The sequence below is a fragment of the Salmo trutta genome, chromosome 2 (assembly GCF_901001165.1).
Source record: "Salmo trutta chromosome 2, fSalTru1.1, whole genome shotgun sequence".
Classification (NCBI taxonomy): Eukaryota; Metazoa; Chordata; class Actinopteri; order Salmoniformes; family Salmonidae; genus Salmo; species Salmo trutta.
In genome coordinates, this window is record NC_042958.1 from 37,947,188 (window position 1) to 37,963,053 (window position 15,866).

At 45.6% G+C, this 15,866-nt stretch overlaps 1 protein-coding gene across 2 annotated transcripts in view; it reads right to left on the reverse strand.

Annotated features, from left to right (window-relative positions):
* Positions 1–15,866, reverse strand: part of LOC115154943 (transmembrane protein 108) — a 79,557-nt gene that overhangs the window by 50,186 nt on the left and 13,505 nt on the right. Inside the window, exon 1 of one of the 2 annotated variants that reach the window (XM_029701678.1) lies at positions 12,661–12,993. The exons of the other annotated variant lie outside the window; for it this stretch is intronic. The gene's annotated coding sequence lies outside the window, so the exon portion shown is untranslated. Of the gene's footprint in view, positions 1–12,660; positions 12,994–15,866 lie in introns of those variants that run through there. 2 annotated transcript variants of the gene reach the window in all.

Sequence of the window (15,866 nt, forward strand, 5' to 3'; positions counted from 1 at the left end):
TTATCTTCAATTCCTGGTAGGTTGGTATGAAATTCAGTCCACTGCACTCACTACCTGGGCTGGTCAGTAAAAACAATGATGGGTCTCTAAACATTGAAGAGTAGGGTCTGTAGTGTACTGAGCTAGAACCCTATTGGCCCTGATCAAAAGCAGTGCACTATAAAGGGAATGGGTGCCACTTGGGACACAAACAGTGTTTCTTTGTGATCATGCAATGAGAGGGAGAGGGATAAGCAACACAAGCACAGCAGCAAAGTGGCATTGATCATTTCATAATTTATTGTTCCTTGTAAATATAATCACGTTTATAATAGACTGGATGGAGATATGCACGCTGCAGGCTAGAGGTCTTCAAGGGTCCAAAAAGTTGGACCTGTTCCGAAAGGGACCAGGGGTTTTCCTACCCGGACCCAATATGCAGATCCAGACCAGGTCTAATCCGAGTAACGGAAGCAGCTTTACTAACTGGAGCTGGTAAAGCTCGAGAGGAGGGAGAGAGGTCTCGCTGTAGCTGTGCGACTGACACAGGGAGACCGGAGCGAGAGACAGCAACCAGACAAGTTGACTTGCACTATAGTAGACTAATAGCTGTTATAGCTAGGTTATCAAATATGATTACGTAGTACCTGTCTTGACTGCATCAAACCGGGAGAGGCTAGAAAAGTTAGCTAACATTTGCTAGCTAGGCTAACTGAGGATGCAGTGCATGCACTTTCTAATCATACAGTTACAACAATACTGAACAAAAATATAAACGCAACATGCAACAATTTCAAAGATTTTATTTTGTTACAGTTCATATGAGGAAATCAGTGAATTGAAATACATGAATTAGGCCTTAATCTATGGATTTCACATGACTGGGAATACAGATACGCATCTGTTGGTCAAAGATACCTTATAAAAAATGGACCTCACAATAGGCCTCAGGATCTCGTCACGGTATTTCTGTGCATTCAAATTGCCATCGATAAAATGCAATCGTGTTCGTTGTCCATAGCTTATGCCTGCCCATACCATAACCCCACCACCACCATGGGGCACTCTGTTCACAACGTTGACATCAGCAAACCGCTTGCCCACACAACGCCATACACGTGGTCGGTTGGACGTACTGCCAAATTCTCTAAAACGACATTGGAGGTGGCTTATGGTAAAGAAATGAACTTTCAATTCTCTGAAAGGAACATTAAATTATCTGACAACAGCTCTGGTGGACATTCCTGCAGTAAGCATGCCAATTGCACACTCCCTCAAAACTTGACACATTGTGGCATTGTGTTGTGTGACAAAACTGCAAATTTTATTAGAGTGGCTTTTATTGAAGACCTCTACTGCAGGCTGCAACTCAACCAACCTACTACCAGTCATATTTGCATTTGGATGTATTTTCCAACCACCTGAAAAGATCAGCTAGCTGAGTGGCTGTGTTTTTGAGATGTACAATTGTGGCATTCCTTTCATTAGAGAAAAAACAGGTGCGTATCATGACTCTAGTCCATAGAGGGAGAAAGAGAGAGTGGAGAGGCTGTGGATTTAACTAGCTGAGACAGAGGAAAGCATCAGGCTGTTCACACATTGGGAGCCGTCATAGAAATAGAATTACTAGCATGGGTAAAGCCCCTCAGACCACTGCACAGATTACAGCTGGACACAGAGTCAGAGAGAGATAATGTGTTATGGCAGGCCGTGTCATGGTCCTTAAAGTCCAGGAGCTGGACGGAACAATACTCCTAAAACAGAGCATTATGTCAGGGTATGTGTTTGAAATATGTTGCTTAGAAGAAGAATCAAAATACCCACTTCTATAGGATATAATAAGACAGAATATACATCCATCCAAAGATGCAAACATGGGGAATAATTTACAAATCCACACAGAGGTAGATCCACAAAGATCCTATAAATCAGTTGGATATGAAATGGTATTGGAATACCCTCCATCTGTGTATTTTCTGTGTCAGAGACAGCTAGCAGCTCCATGACATTCCAGCCTTTTACAGGAGAAAAACAAATCAACAGCTACATGGCAACTGACACACACACACACACACACACACACACACACACACACACACACACACACACACACACACACACACACACACACTGGCCATTGCCATGGCAACTCTAATAGTAGGCCTACATTATATATTCAAATCTCCTTGGTGAGGACAAACTCGGGTCTCTATTAGAGAGAAAAAAAACAACCCCCAAATTTCTAAAAGAGAAAGAGAAAATAAAGCACTCACCATTGGGACTGAGAGAATAAGACTTTCAGAAACCATCCCCTTCCTCCTAGCAGCTCAGCCTTTGTGTTTGGGCTCATGTTGACAGCCCTTTGGGTCCCCAAAATACCTTTGCTGCTGCTACTTGGAGAATGCAGCACTGAATAGTGAGTCTGGAGGGGGGCACAGAGTTTACGCCCCAGCCAAGGTCGCTCGAGATTGGGTTGTGAAATATAACACTGTCAATCCGTCTCCCCCGGGGTACAAGCCCGCAAGGATAACAATGCCTTTTCATTTTGGACTTCTCTCTATTTTACTTTAGGGATCTAGCGTCTAAGGGTCTGGCTATGTGCTTGCATGAAGCTGCACTTTCCATAACAAGTGAGTAAAGAGAGCGAGGTGGGAGGGAGTGAGGGAGTCACTGAACGAGTGGACAGGGTTGTGCTCTGACAACAACCCACAGATGACCCAAAGCCCTAATCACACGCTTTTATGGAAGCTGTTGAGCTGATATTTTCCTCAATCCAATACATGGTTCTCAAGACTAGGTTTATCGGCTTGTTACAGGTGCATTGAATGAACACACTGTGTGTGTCTCAAAAAGCAACCTATTCTATTCCCTATATACTGTAGTCCACTACTTTTGACCATTGGGTTCGGTCAAAAGTAGTGCACTATGTAGGGAATAGGCTGCCATTTGGGATGCAGTTGCTGTGTCTATCTGTGAGGGCGGTTGGTAAATAGAGACAGAGAAATTAGGAGAGATGTGCTTCTGAATTCATTACAAAGATTTATGGAGTCAAACCTCAGTCAAAAAGTATTACAGAAACAAATGAGAGAAAATATGGCCGCCGGAGGTGTTACATGGACTTATCACTTTTGTCTCCTTAACTTTCTATCAGATAGCTGAAAAGCAAACATGCGCACATTGTCACGATGTAGGTTGCCCCATGTAGGCTGCCCACATTGGCAGATGCGCATTTGTTATTTCATCTGAATTTATTTATTTATAATTTATGACATTTAAATGTAATGCATTAATTGCATAATTTTCTAATCATGTTACACTGTATCAGAAAAAAAACACATATTGGGCATCACACAACAGAACAGTAACACTGAACAGTTACACTGAACAGTTACACTCTCAATAACAGTTGCACCAAAAGAACTGGGTGCAAACCACACCTCCAAATATTCTAATGAGCCCCGCCACTAGCTGTGCTTGGTATGGCCTAGCCTGTGCTGGGCTTGTTGTTGGCTAGCCCCTGTTGGGCTCGGTGTGGGCTGGCCCGTGTTGGGCTGTGGTGGGCTAGCTTGTGTTAGGCTGGAGTAGGATTGGTGTGGACTAGCCTGTGTTGGGCTTGTTGTGAGTTCGCCCGTGTCGAGCTGGTGTTGGCTTGGTGTGGGCTAGCCCGTGTAGGGCTGGTGTTGGCTTGGTGTGGGCTAGCCCGTGTAGGGCTGGTGTTGGCTTGGTGTGGGCTAGCCCGTGTCGAGCTGGTGTTGGCTTGGTGTGGGCTAGCCCGTGTCGAGCTGGTGTTGGCTTGGTGTGGGCTAGCCCGTGTCGGGCTGGTGTTGGCTAGCCCGTGTCGAGCTGGTGTTGGCTTGGTGTGGGCTAGCCCGTGTCGGGCTGGTTTTGGCTTGGTGTGGGCTAGCCCGTGTCGAGCTGGTGTTGGCTTGGTGTGGACTAGCCCGTGTCGGGCTGGTGTTGGCTTGGTGTGGGCTAGCCCGTGTCGGGCTGGTGTGGGCTAGCCCGTGATGGTCTGATGTGGGATTGCTGGGCAAACCTGTGCTTGGCTAGCACCTTTTGGGCTGGTGTGGGCTTGGTGTGAACATTCTGTGGGCTATCCCATGCCCACCTTGGCCACCGAATACCCACATGGGGCCAATGGGTGTCATGTTTGCTAGGATAGATTTAACAACTTTTGCATAAACCACATTTCTCCATCATTTTAATCCATTTTAATATTCTAATTCTAAATGTAGAAATAGGTCAATTTATAGTAAGGCCACCAAGGCAGCTCCAGAGGATAAACAATGTGTAAGTACCAAAAGGCATCCTATTCACTATAAAGTGCGCTCTCTATATAGTGCACTACCCATAGGGTAGAAAAGAAAATAGGTGCCATTTTGGAAAATAAAAGAAAATAGGTGCCATTTTGGAAACAGACCGGTTACATTAGATTAGAAAAGTGGATGTCCATTGGACCTCATTGGCGTGATCTCAAGGGGTTTCATGTGATTGCAACAAGACTCGAATGCCTATCTCCACCACATCCTCCCAGAGGACCAGCGAAAAGTGATGTTTCTTCCCCCCTTCGATGGGAATCAGTAAACAGTTCCTGATAACATGGCCTCCCTCCTGACGCAAAGGGCCTCGTTCTCTCCATGTGTTTCCTGTGCTGCTGTTTGTGGGGAGGATGAGTCTCAGAGGGCCATGACTCAGAAGTGCTGATGTCTCAGGCCCCCCCCCCCCTCCCCTTGTGCTCTTAGTGACCTCACAGTAGACCCAGGGCTGGACCACTGCATTTGGGGCCCATTTTGCCAGGGAGCTGAGAGAAAAATCACTGAGTAGTTTGGTTATCCGGCCCTGAGCAGACCAAGGGTAGTTGGGCTTTCATAACAGGAATTCATGTAAGACCCTGCTGAGGCTGATCCCCCCCCCCCCGGCAATAGATGACGGGCCTGATTACAATGAACAATTCCATTATGAAACAAATAACACTTCTTCTTCAAGCATGTGCCACAGCAATAGCTAAGAGCCAGTAAGCAGTGACTCAACCACAGAGTAGCCGATTGGTTGATGGTGCCACTGGAGTGCTGCGGTGATCACTTAATTGGCCAGCCAGCCAGCGAAAACAAATTGAATGTTTACTACAGTATCGATTTGCTCCAATAACGGTCCCTGATGAAATAGCACCAGGTATTTACCACAAGCTCTATAGAAAGGAATGCTAAGTTCTTCAGCATCCCATTCCTCCTCTCCACCACGCCAAATGTGTGCCTGCAGGATGCTATGGTGCTGAGTCACTGGCAGCGCTGTGCTGTGATTGAACGCTGTCGACGTCATTGGCCATGGCCCTGATGGCAGGATGAGTTGCAGTTGCTATGTCATGCAGGCTTGAGGCGGTTGGTGCTGGCTGCACGGGTCATCAATCAGCGCAGCCTGCCCCCACTTCTCCGCCACTCCCCCCGCCAACCAGCTAGTAAATGCCAGGCCATTAAAAGGACATTAGACTCCCAGCATGCCATTCACCCCGATGTGGAGGGAGGTGGGGACATATCATCACTTCCTATCAACCCTCACTGACTAACTGGTCTGGCTACCTGAGTCTCTTGCCACTTACATAATCATGGAGGATTCTCACATACTGTACTGCCTGCCTGACTCCCTGTCTGTCTGTACATCTCAACAACCAGTCTAAACCCTTTAGAGTAAATGGATAGAAAGGAGTAGCAACAGCTGATTTATAACGTTGCTATAGTCTCCTCGTAAGTGGCTCGTAAGTAGCAATTCTGTTCTATTTGTAAAAGAAGAGTATCGTAACGGACACAGTAATTAGTTCACAAAATGCCTCTGCAAGAACATTAATCACCAAAAAGAGACCCACCACTGGCATAAAATACAACCGTTTCTGATAGGCTAATTGACATAATTTGAGTCAATTGGAGGTGTACCTGTGGCTGTATTTCAAGGCCTACCTTCAAACTCAGTGCCTCTTTGCTTGACATTATGGGAAAATCAAAAGAAATCTGCCAAGACCTCAGAAAAATAATTGTAGACCTCCACACGTCTGGTTCATCCTTGGGAGTAATTTCCAACGCCTGAAGGTACCACGTACCACTGTACAAACAATATTACGCAAGTATAAACACCATGGGACCACACAGCCGTCATACCGCTCAGGAAGGAGATGCGTTCTGTCTCCTAGAGATGAACGTACTTTGGTGCGAAAAGTGCAAATCTATCCCAGAACAACAGCAAAGGACCTTGTGAAGATGCTGGAGGAAACGGGTACAAAAGTATCTATATCCACAGTAAAACGAGTCCTATATCGACATAGCCTGAAAGGCCGCAAGGAAGAAGCCGCTGCTCCAAAAACGCCATAAAAAAGCCAGACTACGGTTTGCAACTGCACATGGGGAAAAAGATCGTACTTTTTGGAGAAATGTCCTCTGGTCTGATGGAACAAAAATAGAACCGCTTCGCCATAATGGCCATCGTTGTGTTTGGAGGAAAAAGGGGGAGGATTGCAAGCCGAAGAACACCATCCCAACCGTGAAGCACCGGGGTGGCAGCATCATGCTGTGGGGGTGCTTCGCTGCAGGAGGGACTGGTGCACTTCACAAAATAGACGTCATGATAATGGAGGAAAATTATGTGAATATCTTGAAGAAACATCTCAACACATCAGTCAGGAAGTTAAAGCTTGGTCGCAAATGGGTCTTCCAAATGGACAATGGCCAAGCATACTTCCAAAGTTGTGGCAAAATGGCTTAAGGACAACAAAGTCAAGGTATTGGAGTGGCCATCACAAAGCCCTGACCTCAATCCTATAGAGAATTTGTGGGCAGAACTGAAAAAGCGTGTGCAAGCAAGGAGGCCTACAAACCTGACTCAGTTACACCAGCTCTGTCAGGAGGAATGTTTCCCACTTATTGTGGGAAGCTTGTGGAAGGCTACCCAAAACATTTGACCCAAGTTAAACAATTTAAAGGCAATGCTACAAATGACTAATTGAGTGTATGTAAACTTCTGACCCACTGGGAATGTGATGAAAGAAATAAAAGCTGAAATAAATCATTCTCTCTATTATTATTCTGACATTTCACATTATTAAAATAAAGTGGTGATCCTAACTGACCTTAGACAGGTAAGTTTTACTAGGATTAAATGTCAGGAATTGTGAAAAACTGAGTTTAAATATATTATGCTAAGGTTTATGTAAACTTCCGACTTCAACTGTACACCTGCCAATAGCAGTTTGTGTAGGAAAGACATGGAGCGCAGCAGCATAGCAGCGTAGTGAGGGGCACCTGTTTAGTGTGTGTGTGTGCGTCACAGAGTCTGTGTGTGGTCGGCTCCACAGGCTGAGTCTGCCAGCTCAGCTCTCATAACCACCCACACACACACACACACACACACACACACACACACCAACCGGAATGAATATCTTAGTCATTTACTTGAGTGCCTCCACTCAGTAAAAACTACAGCAGCACCTGCCTGCAGTAGAAAGGAGAGTTACGGGAAGTCCAACAACACCTCCATCGTCCCCATTACTCACTAGCCAAGCCTGCCCTCTGACGAAGACCATTCATCAGAGCAGCTGTGACCAAGGTCCTGTGTGTGCATTTGTTTGTGTATGTGTGTGAGCGCGCACATGGGTCTGATTCATCATTGACAAAAGGTACAGCTCGCATAGACTTCAAATAGTATTATGGTCAGCAACAAAGATAACAGACTAACTGACTGCATGCCACAGAATGGAAAACAATCCTTTAACTGTCTACAGGCAAACTGTCAACACCAATAATGGGACATATAATTGACGTGGGTTGAAGACAGATCTGGTTGTCTGATGGATAGCTCAAGGGTGCACACACACGCATGCACAAAAATCACACAAACACACACACTCAAAGTGCTAGCCCTATATCAATCTGATATGCCTAACATCTAGCCATTGCATAGCTGTCACACATGCCTTATGTCCCTTTAGATTTATTGGGACGAGCAGTGAAGACCGAGATATTGGGATGCAGCTCGTCTCTCTTTGGCAGCATCCCTGTTGTAAACACTGTATATCTCTCCTCTCTCTCTCCCCCTCTCTATATCCACCTTATCTGAGTGGCACTGCATCGCAGTGCTGGAGGCCTCACTACAGACCCGGGTTTGATCCCAGGCTGTATCACAACCGGCCGTGATTGGGAGTCCCATAGGGCGGTGCACAATTGGCCCAGCGTCGTCCGGGTTAGGGGAGGGTTTAAATAAAGGTTAAATAAATAAAAAAAATCTCTGTCCTTGTGTGACCCTGCAGACAGTAATAATATGATTGACTGCTGCCGTGTTGTGTGGTGCTGCTGATTAACAGTGAAGTGAAGCTAGCAGCGCATCACGTCCTGCTACGCCTGTCACAATCACTAAGAAAATAATACAGCCGGAAAATAGAGAGCGTGGGTTGTGATAGACATCTAAATTCACCACACTTTACACAAAGCCTGATGATGATGCCTGTCAGAATTGCCTGGCAAGACAGTGTGCATCCTAAATCCTCCAGGAGAATGTGGTTACTGTAAGATCTTTTTTACTGCGTTTTACAGCTTTTCCATTGATCATGCTGTATCCGTCTCCTACTGATGAAGTGAAGAAGTATTGTGTTGATTATTTAATATACTTCATTTCTCCCATCCAAGTGAAAGATGAGAAAGTTCCAGAGAGAAAAGAGGAGAGAAAACAATTCAAATATCTAGAAGAATAACTCAAGGATTAAACATCTCTGTCATTTAACAAATGCATCAACATGAGATTAGAGCAGAATCTGTTTCCTCTCGTCCCTTGTGCAAATTTCTGACGCAAAGGGCAGACGTTTCAGCTCTAGTCAAGTTCAAGACAAGCCCCTTTACATCAACATCGTCTAATCGTTACAGTTTAAAAATTGTTGGCTGGATCTGCCAGATAGACACGTTAACTCAGCCACTCCTGAGTGAAGCACATTGATTATTGGACTAGGCGATCAATGAGACCTTAGTAGCAGATAACGAGCATGTAGCCTTTTACCCTTGATCCATCCGATGCCTTGCTGTCTAGTGGGCGGGGCTACTCAGCTGTGAAAACTGCTTGATTGGCACTTTGAATTCCTTGATAAAACATTGGTTTGGTTTTGTAGGTGTTATACTTGGGTGACTTAGTATGCAACCGTTGGCTGACTGTGTTGGCTGACTGTGTTGGGTGCTGTGTTGGGTGCTGTGTTGGGTGTTCAGCTTGCGCTAGTGTTGATATTTGAGGCTTGGTTAACTGCATGAGCAGGTAGTCAGTCGATTCAGTGCTGTGTTTCTCAAGCTTGGCTCTTTGCGTAGTGGGTGGGCGGGGATGTGTGTGATGGAGTACCTGCAGTGGACTGCTTCGGTCTGTTGATTGCCTACTGTGGGAGTGGAAGAGGCTGTGATAGCTGTGCCCTCCGATCTCATCTTATAGCCTCAAACACAACTTGACCCGCCCTACTCCCGTCGAACACTCCTTTATCTCCCATGTCCCCTTGGTCTTCTCTCATTTACTTGCGTCCCTCTCCCTCTCTCTCCTTTCCCTCTCTCATCTTCCCTTAGACAAGCTTGATCCCTCCATGTCCTAACTCTCTGTTGCATTGACTTCAGAAACGACTTGTATTGATGCTCAGAAACAATCATCAGCTGACATGTACTCACATCATATTAGGACATGCACCACTTCTGGGACATTAACATCACAGCACCAAGCATCTAATAAATATCCTCTTTGAAATGAGCAGGGACACTGTCTGGCAATACCAAAAGCATGGATTCACAGGGATGTTCTAAAGAGGAAATATATGTACTCTTCTGACCTTTTCAGGCTGAGAGTGTCAGTGTGACTTACGTCAATAGGGGTGGTGTGTGTGTGTGTGTGTGTTTGTGTGTGCGTGTGTGTGTACGTGCATGTGTGTGTAACGGAAAGGGGGATCCTGTAAGACCATGGACGTGTGTGTCTTCGACCGATCTGACAATCAATCTGCAGTGGGGCCTGACACCTGGCACTCCTCCCTGTCTCCGTCTGCGTGTGACGCTAACCCCTACGGTCACACTGTCTCTGTGCACCGTCTGACAGGCTCTGGGAACAGGCGCTAGTCGGGTAAAGTAATCTCCAACTGCAAGGTCCACACCACAAACAAGCATGCAGGAGGCTAGGAACTACTTTACTGTCATCAATGTTTTAGTACAAGGTTCAATTGGGAGTTCCATATGGCGGCGCACAATTGGCCCAGCGTCGTCCGGGTTTGGCCGGAGTAGGCCGTCATTGTAAATAAGAATTTGTTCTTAACTGACTTGCCTAGTTAAATAAAAGGTTAAATAAAAAAATAAAAAGCATGGAATGAGTTTAGCACAATGAAAAGTAAGGAATGTATTGTAAGTAATGGTAAAACTTGCTGGCTCACCATTCAAAATTCACTTTAAAGCAGACGAGGGGTTGAAAGAAAAACAAAATGTCAAACAAATGTTCTGGAGGTCGTATTAATGAGGAAATTAAAACTCTCAGATTCAGCTGTTTTAGATTCAGCTGAGCTCCCATAGTTCCACGCTGTGGGGACAGACAGTGGTTAGTCAGAGAGCACCACGGGAGGGACAATGTCCTGTCCAACGAGACCTCACCGTTCAGCCCTTTCTTAACTCTGATTGGTCAGACAACGCAGGGATATTTTTTGCCCCGGAGACACAGCAGTATCAGATGCGTCTCCTCACCAGTGATTTGAAATGGAGACAAACAGCCCAGCGTCCCACAGCCCATTCTGTAGTGTAGGATGACACAGCAGCGGCTAGCGCTGCAACGCCAGGGGAGTTGTCAACGACTATCAATCCTCCCACAACCCAGCAGGCATTGCAGTTACCTGGTGAACCTCCTCCGGTGCACCTTGCCCTGTTGCTGCACACTGTTCTATAGAGCCTGACAGCCGGCCGTGATACATGGGGAGAGGTAGAAGGAAAAACAACGCTTTCCCCAGACAAAATAAAATGAAAACTGATGCTCGAGAACCGCAGTACAGGCATCTGAAAGCATGTAATTGAGGAGGAAGGTTTGTCAAGGTGTTTGTCAATTGGATGTTTTTATGAGCTACCAATGGTAAGCTTTAAGGAAAGTTAGTGCCATGTCGGTCCAATTAAGGCCCTGAGGTCCTATTGCACATCACTCAAGGAGTGGTGAGTCATGTGTGTAGAGGACAGCAGAGTACAGTGGTTAGGGAGTTGGAAAGATTCAAGTTTAAGAGGGACACACTGAGAATTTCTCTAAGCTTGAGAGAGGACACAGTGGGAGTATCCTGCTGCTTGTCTAAATCATTCACGTAATAATAAAGTATCATGCATAACAATTAAAGCAATTTTAGTGGCCCTTAGGGTATCTACCTGCATGAGAGATTAATAATGTAATGGTGTAATATCATAAATTAGGGCTGTATCCTGCGGCCACAGAAGTGAAGTATGTCACGCCTTCTCCTTGGGTTGCGTTTAATGTTTCTCCATAAAACATCTAATGGACACCAATAGAGTGGGCTTAATAACAGAATTAACCTCTCAGATAAACTGATGACAAAGTGCCATCATATTAAAAATGTTTAAAAAGTTGGACCCGTTCCGAAAATATAGCGACCCGTTCCAAACGGACCCAAGGACAACTAGACCCTTTCTGAATAGACCTGGTCAGATCCAGGCCCGGTCCGATCTGATTGATGGAAACAGCTGAAAATATTTTAAGCCACTTTATTAAATCGGCACTGATAAAGCACGAGGGGGGGGGGGGGGAGAGGTGCCGCTCCTGCTGGTGGGGGAGGGGCCGTACTGTGAGCAGGGAGGGAGAGACATCAACCAACCAACAAGCCGACTTGCACTATAGTAGACTAACGTTAGGTAGCTAGGCTACTTGAGGCTGCAATGCAGCTCTTTCTCATCCTACAGTTACAACTAAAAACAGCTCCATTCAGAACATTAAGTAGCAGCCTACCTGTTGGCTCTTGGTCGTTGTAGCCTATCCTTCTCTAACTTTTATTTCCGTCATTTGAATTCCATCTTCCAATGATTAGATATCACCTAACTTCTGCCACACACAAAGCGAGGCTCTATGACTGTAGCCTATTGCAGCTTTGATGACTTATGATTGGCCAACAACAAGCTACATGCGCCACACTCCATTTTCATGAAAAGCAAGAGCAGCAGCATAAAAAATAAAATGTCTCTCTACTGCAGCAGTCCTGTTTGGATCTGTACGAGCTCTTCCAGACAAGTCAGTTAAAATAACAACATCTCAGACCCATGATAATCATATATGATCTGGCCCAGACTCGTGATATTATTTCGAATATTGGATCCGGACCCGCTCATGTCCCAGATCGGGTCTTGGGTATTCCTGTATTGGTGGACCTGTGAAGACCTCTAGTTTAGACATACACATGGCAGTTGTCATTACCTCAAAGGGTGAGTCCTCTCAAAACCAGTCTCATGGACTAATGCGCTCTTTCACAAGGCATCAGGAGTGGCACACAGCACACACAACATAAAGATTAGTCTCAGTTAAACGCCTCTGTAAAGACATACAGCAACCATGTTTGTTACTAATGTTCTTATACGCCTACATTACTGGTATGAGTGAAAAAACATGGTATCCAAGAAGGTTGGAGAAACAAGAACGATAAACTATGGTATTTACCTTTTTGGAGAGATTTGATCTGGATATGATCTCTATTCTCTAGTTAGGTCTGAAACTTTGACTCACTCCAATGTCCGGTAAAGATAGAGTACAAAACCTTCTGAAAAGTCAAAGTATTTCCATGAGGTAGCCTTAGCAAAGCCGGTCTATGGAGATACACAATAACCTGTATTGCGAGGAAATAACTTCTCTCCAACGCATCTGCATTTCCTCTCTCCTCTTTTCTTTCATTAACGGCTGCACGCGCACAACGCACACGCGCACAGCTCAGTAACGCAAAAATGCAGTCCAGGAAGGTCCATACTCTGCACACACACACATCTAATTTTACCTCTTGACGCAGACCAGGCTTGTCACGGTGACAATGGCAGGAAGAGGGTAGTGAGGAAGGATGGGGAGGGAGGGGGGAATGTGCTGGGCTTCCTTTAGTGTCTACACAGGGAGCACTCAGAAACAGCTGTGAGACGAGTGGGAGAACCGGCATCCTTGGGGGAGATGCTGTATTGTTCTCCCTCTCCCCCCCTCTCCCATCCCCCCGCTATTAGTAAGACGGATTAAATCCAAGAAAGCGGCTGGGACTGGAAGCGTGTCTGGCTTCGGCGCTGTGCTCAAACACACACATACACACACCACAGGAGGTTGGTGGTACCTTAATTGGGCCGGACGGGCTTGTGGTAATGGCTGGAGCCAAATTAGGGGAATGGTATGAAATACTTGGTTTCCATGCGTTTTATGCCATTCCATTTGCTCCATTCCAGACGTTATTATGAGCTGTCCTCCCCTCACCAGCCTCCTGTGATACACACACATACACAACGGTGCACTTCAAACATGCACACAACCAGCCACTGTAAGCTTTGTTAATTACACCATCATTAAGACTGACAGTTAAAAGCAGATGCTAGATAGTCTGCGTATGAGAACATGAGAGGATTTTAATGATGACTGAAGATCCCTTACTCATGGAAGCAGTGTCATTGTCTGGTTGGTGGTTGCATTGTACTATATTTACATCCTACTGGTCCTTCATCCTTCTGAAACTTCCCACACAGAGGGGTATAGGTCAGAGTTCTGAGTGGAGTGCTTTGACCAACAGCGGGTGTTCATGATTGACACCCACTGAGAGTAATTCACTAACGCTGGAACTGGCAGGCCTACGAGCCTTATATCCCCCACAGCCTTATCTACTGCTGGGTAACTAGAGGTGACCTTTTCCCACAGCCACTCAAGGATACCCATGATTAAAGCAGTGACATGTTGTGGAGAACTCTGGGTGTACAAGTTGATGAAAAAGGAATTGGAACAGGACAGCCAAAGCCATAATGGAGCAAGTAAACGAGCCAGTCCCTGTGGGTTTGTTGACCTGCCCTGACAGACAGCAGATATGAGGACATATAGGGTGTGGACTCTGTCTAGACAGGTTGGTTATTGGAAGAGACGTGGTTCTGACTGGGAGTTCAGTCTAGTATGAGAGTTGTTGGATGGGCTCAGGACAGACATATTAGAAGCTATAACCCAGCCCAGAGACAACCCAAGGGTGGAACATGATTATTGGAAAATGAATAATCCCAGTGTGTCACAGAGTGAAACAACACAGTGATTGCTCAGTCAGAGCATGCCTAGTAGTGATTGGCCTCACTTGTCTGTCAGTGCCTGAAGCGACACAAAGCGCCTGCAGTGGTGTACTTTAGAAATTCATTACGCCCTTTAGAGCGTATCAGCAGAGATGACTTGGCTGGATCCAACGAGCACTTCCTATCAATTGATACTGCAGATCGTATCTCAACCTCATTGTCCCTCATCTCAACTGCTCCCTGGCCATGTTAAAGAGATTCTCTGGTACTTTTGTATACTTTTTAGCCAGTAGTTCTGAAAGTAGCGTTCACGAGTCAAAAGTGGTCCCGGAAAAGTGAGTAATATGTCACATGTGCAGATATATGCACCACGTCATTGCTCTCTTTCGCTCTGCTGTGTGTGCATCTTGCTAGCTGTCACTCAAATGGCGAGGGGCCGAAGGTCGTTGGCACGAACTCAAATGTCTAGGGGGCTGGGAGAAAATGTAGGGAAAATGGCGCAGCACAGCTTCCAGAAAAAAGTTGTTTTCAAACTAGAGATTTCGTGGTTAATTGAGGTAAAACAGTAATTCTGCTCATAGATTATACATGTATGAACTACACATTGACACATCCTGCCCAAAGAGGGAGCTTTAAAAAAATACCTGCTAGTCGCCAAAGTTCCGGATCATCTCTTTAAAGTGAGCATGACTCCATGCTGTTCGGAAGTTTATTTGAGGCTTATTTGCACCCACATGTTGTTTACTGCTCGTTAGTTCCATTATCCATCGTAGAAACTTTAATTTCAAAGTCAAGGAATTACAAGATGTTGTCCAGTGTGTATCATCCAGTTTAGCTAGCTATGGGTAAACACGCCAATTACGTCAGGTGAAGTCCAATACGGGGTCTGAGACATAATGCACCCTTCAAACCCTTTCCTTTCATGCCTCCCAACCAGGTTCCTATCTGAGAATTCTCCTATGCTACAATGGGATTCAGGCTTTAATGGTGATGTTATCATCGCCATGACTGTCGAGTAATTACGCCAAAGCTCTTTGAGAGCCTGCTAATTGAGTTCAGCCATGGTGTAAGCGGACCTGATGGATCCTTCATCAAAGAGACAGGCTAAAGTCCTCAAAAGGCCTCGGTACTGTAGCCTAGCCTATTCGCGGTAAACAACTTTCCACTAGGTGTTCACCAACCCCCTGTTCTCAACAGAGCTGTGTTAATAATAATAATAACAATAATAAGGGTCTTTAGCATGGATTACTGTCAAACCCAAAACATCAATCAACTGCCTCACACAGATGCTTATTTGGGAAATAATGAAGTAATCAACGCAACCACTCAGCACGCTAATTACCAAACACCAGCCTGCTCTTCCGGGACAAGCCGTTTCTGCTGGCGCCGCGCTCCGAGAGTGCGTGTTTTTGGAGCGGCTTCAAGGCGAAAAACGACCAACAGATGTTTAATTTACCAGAAGACGGAGAGCTGTCCCACTGAGCACACACTGGTTGAATCAACGTTGTTTCCACGCCATTTCAATGAAATGACATTAAACCAACGTGGAATAGACATTGAATTGACATCTAAGCCCAGTGGTGTGGTTGGCCTGTGCCATCAGTCATGGCTGAATAAATGAATATGTAAACA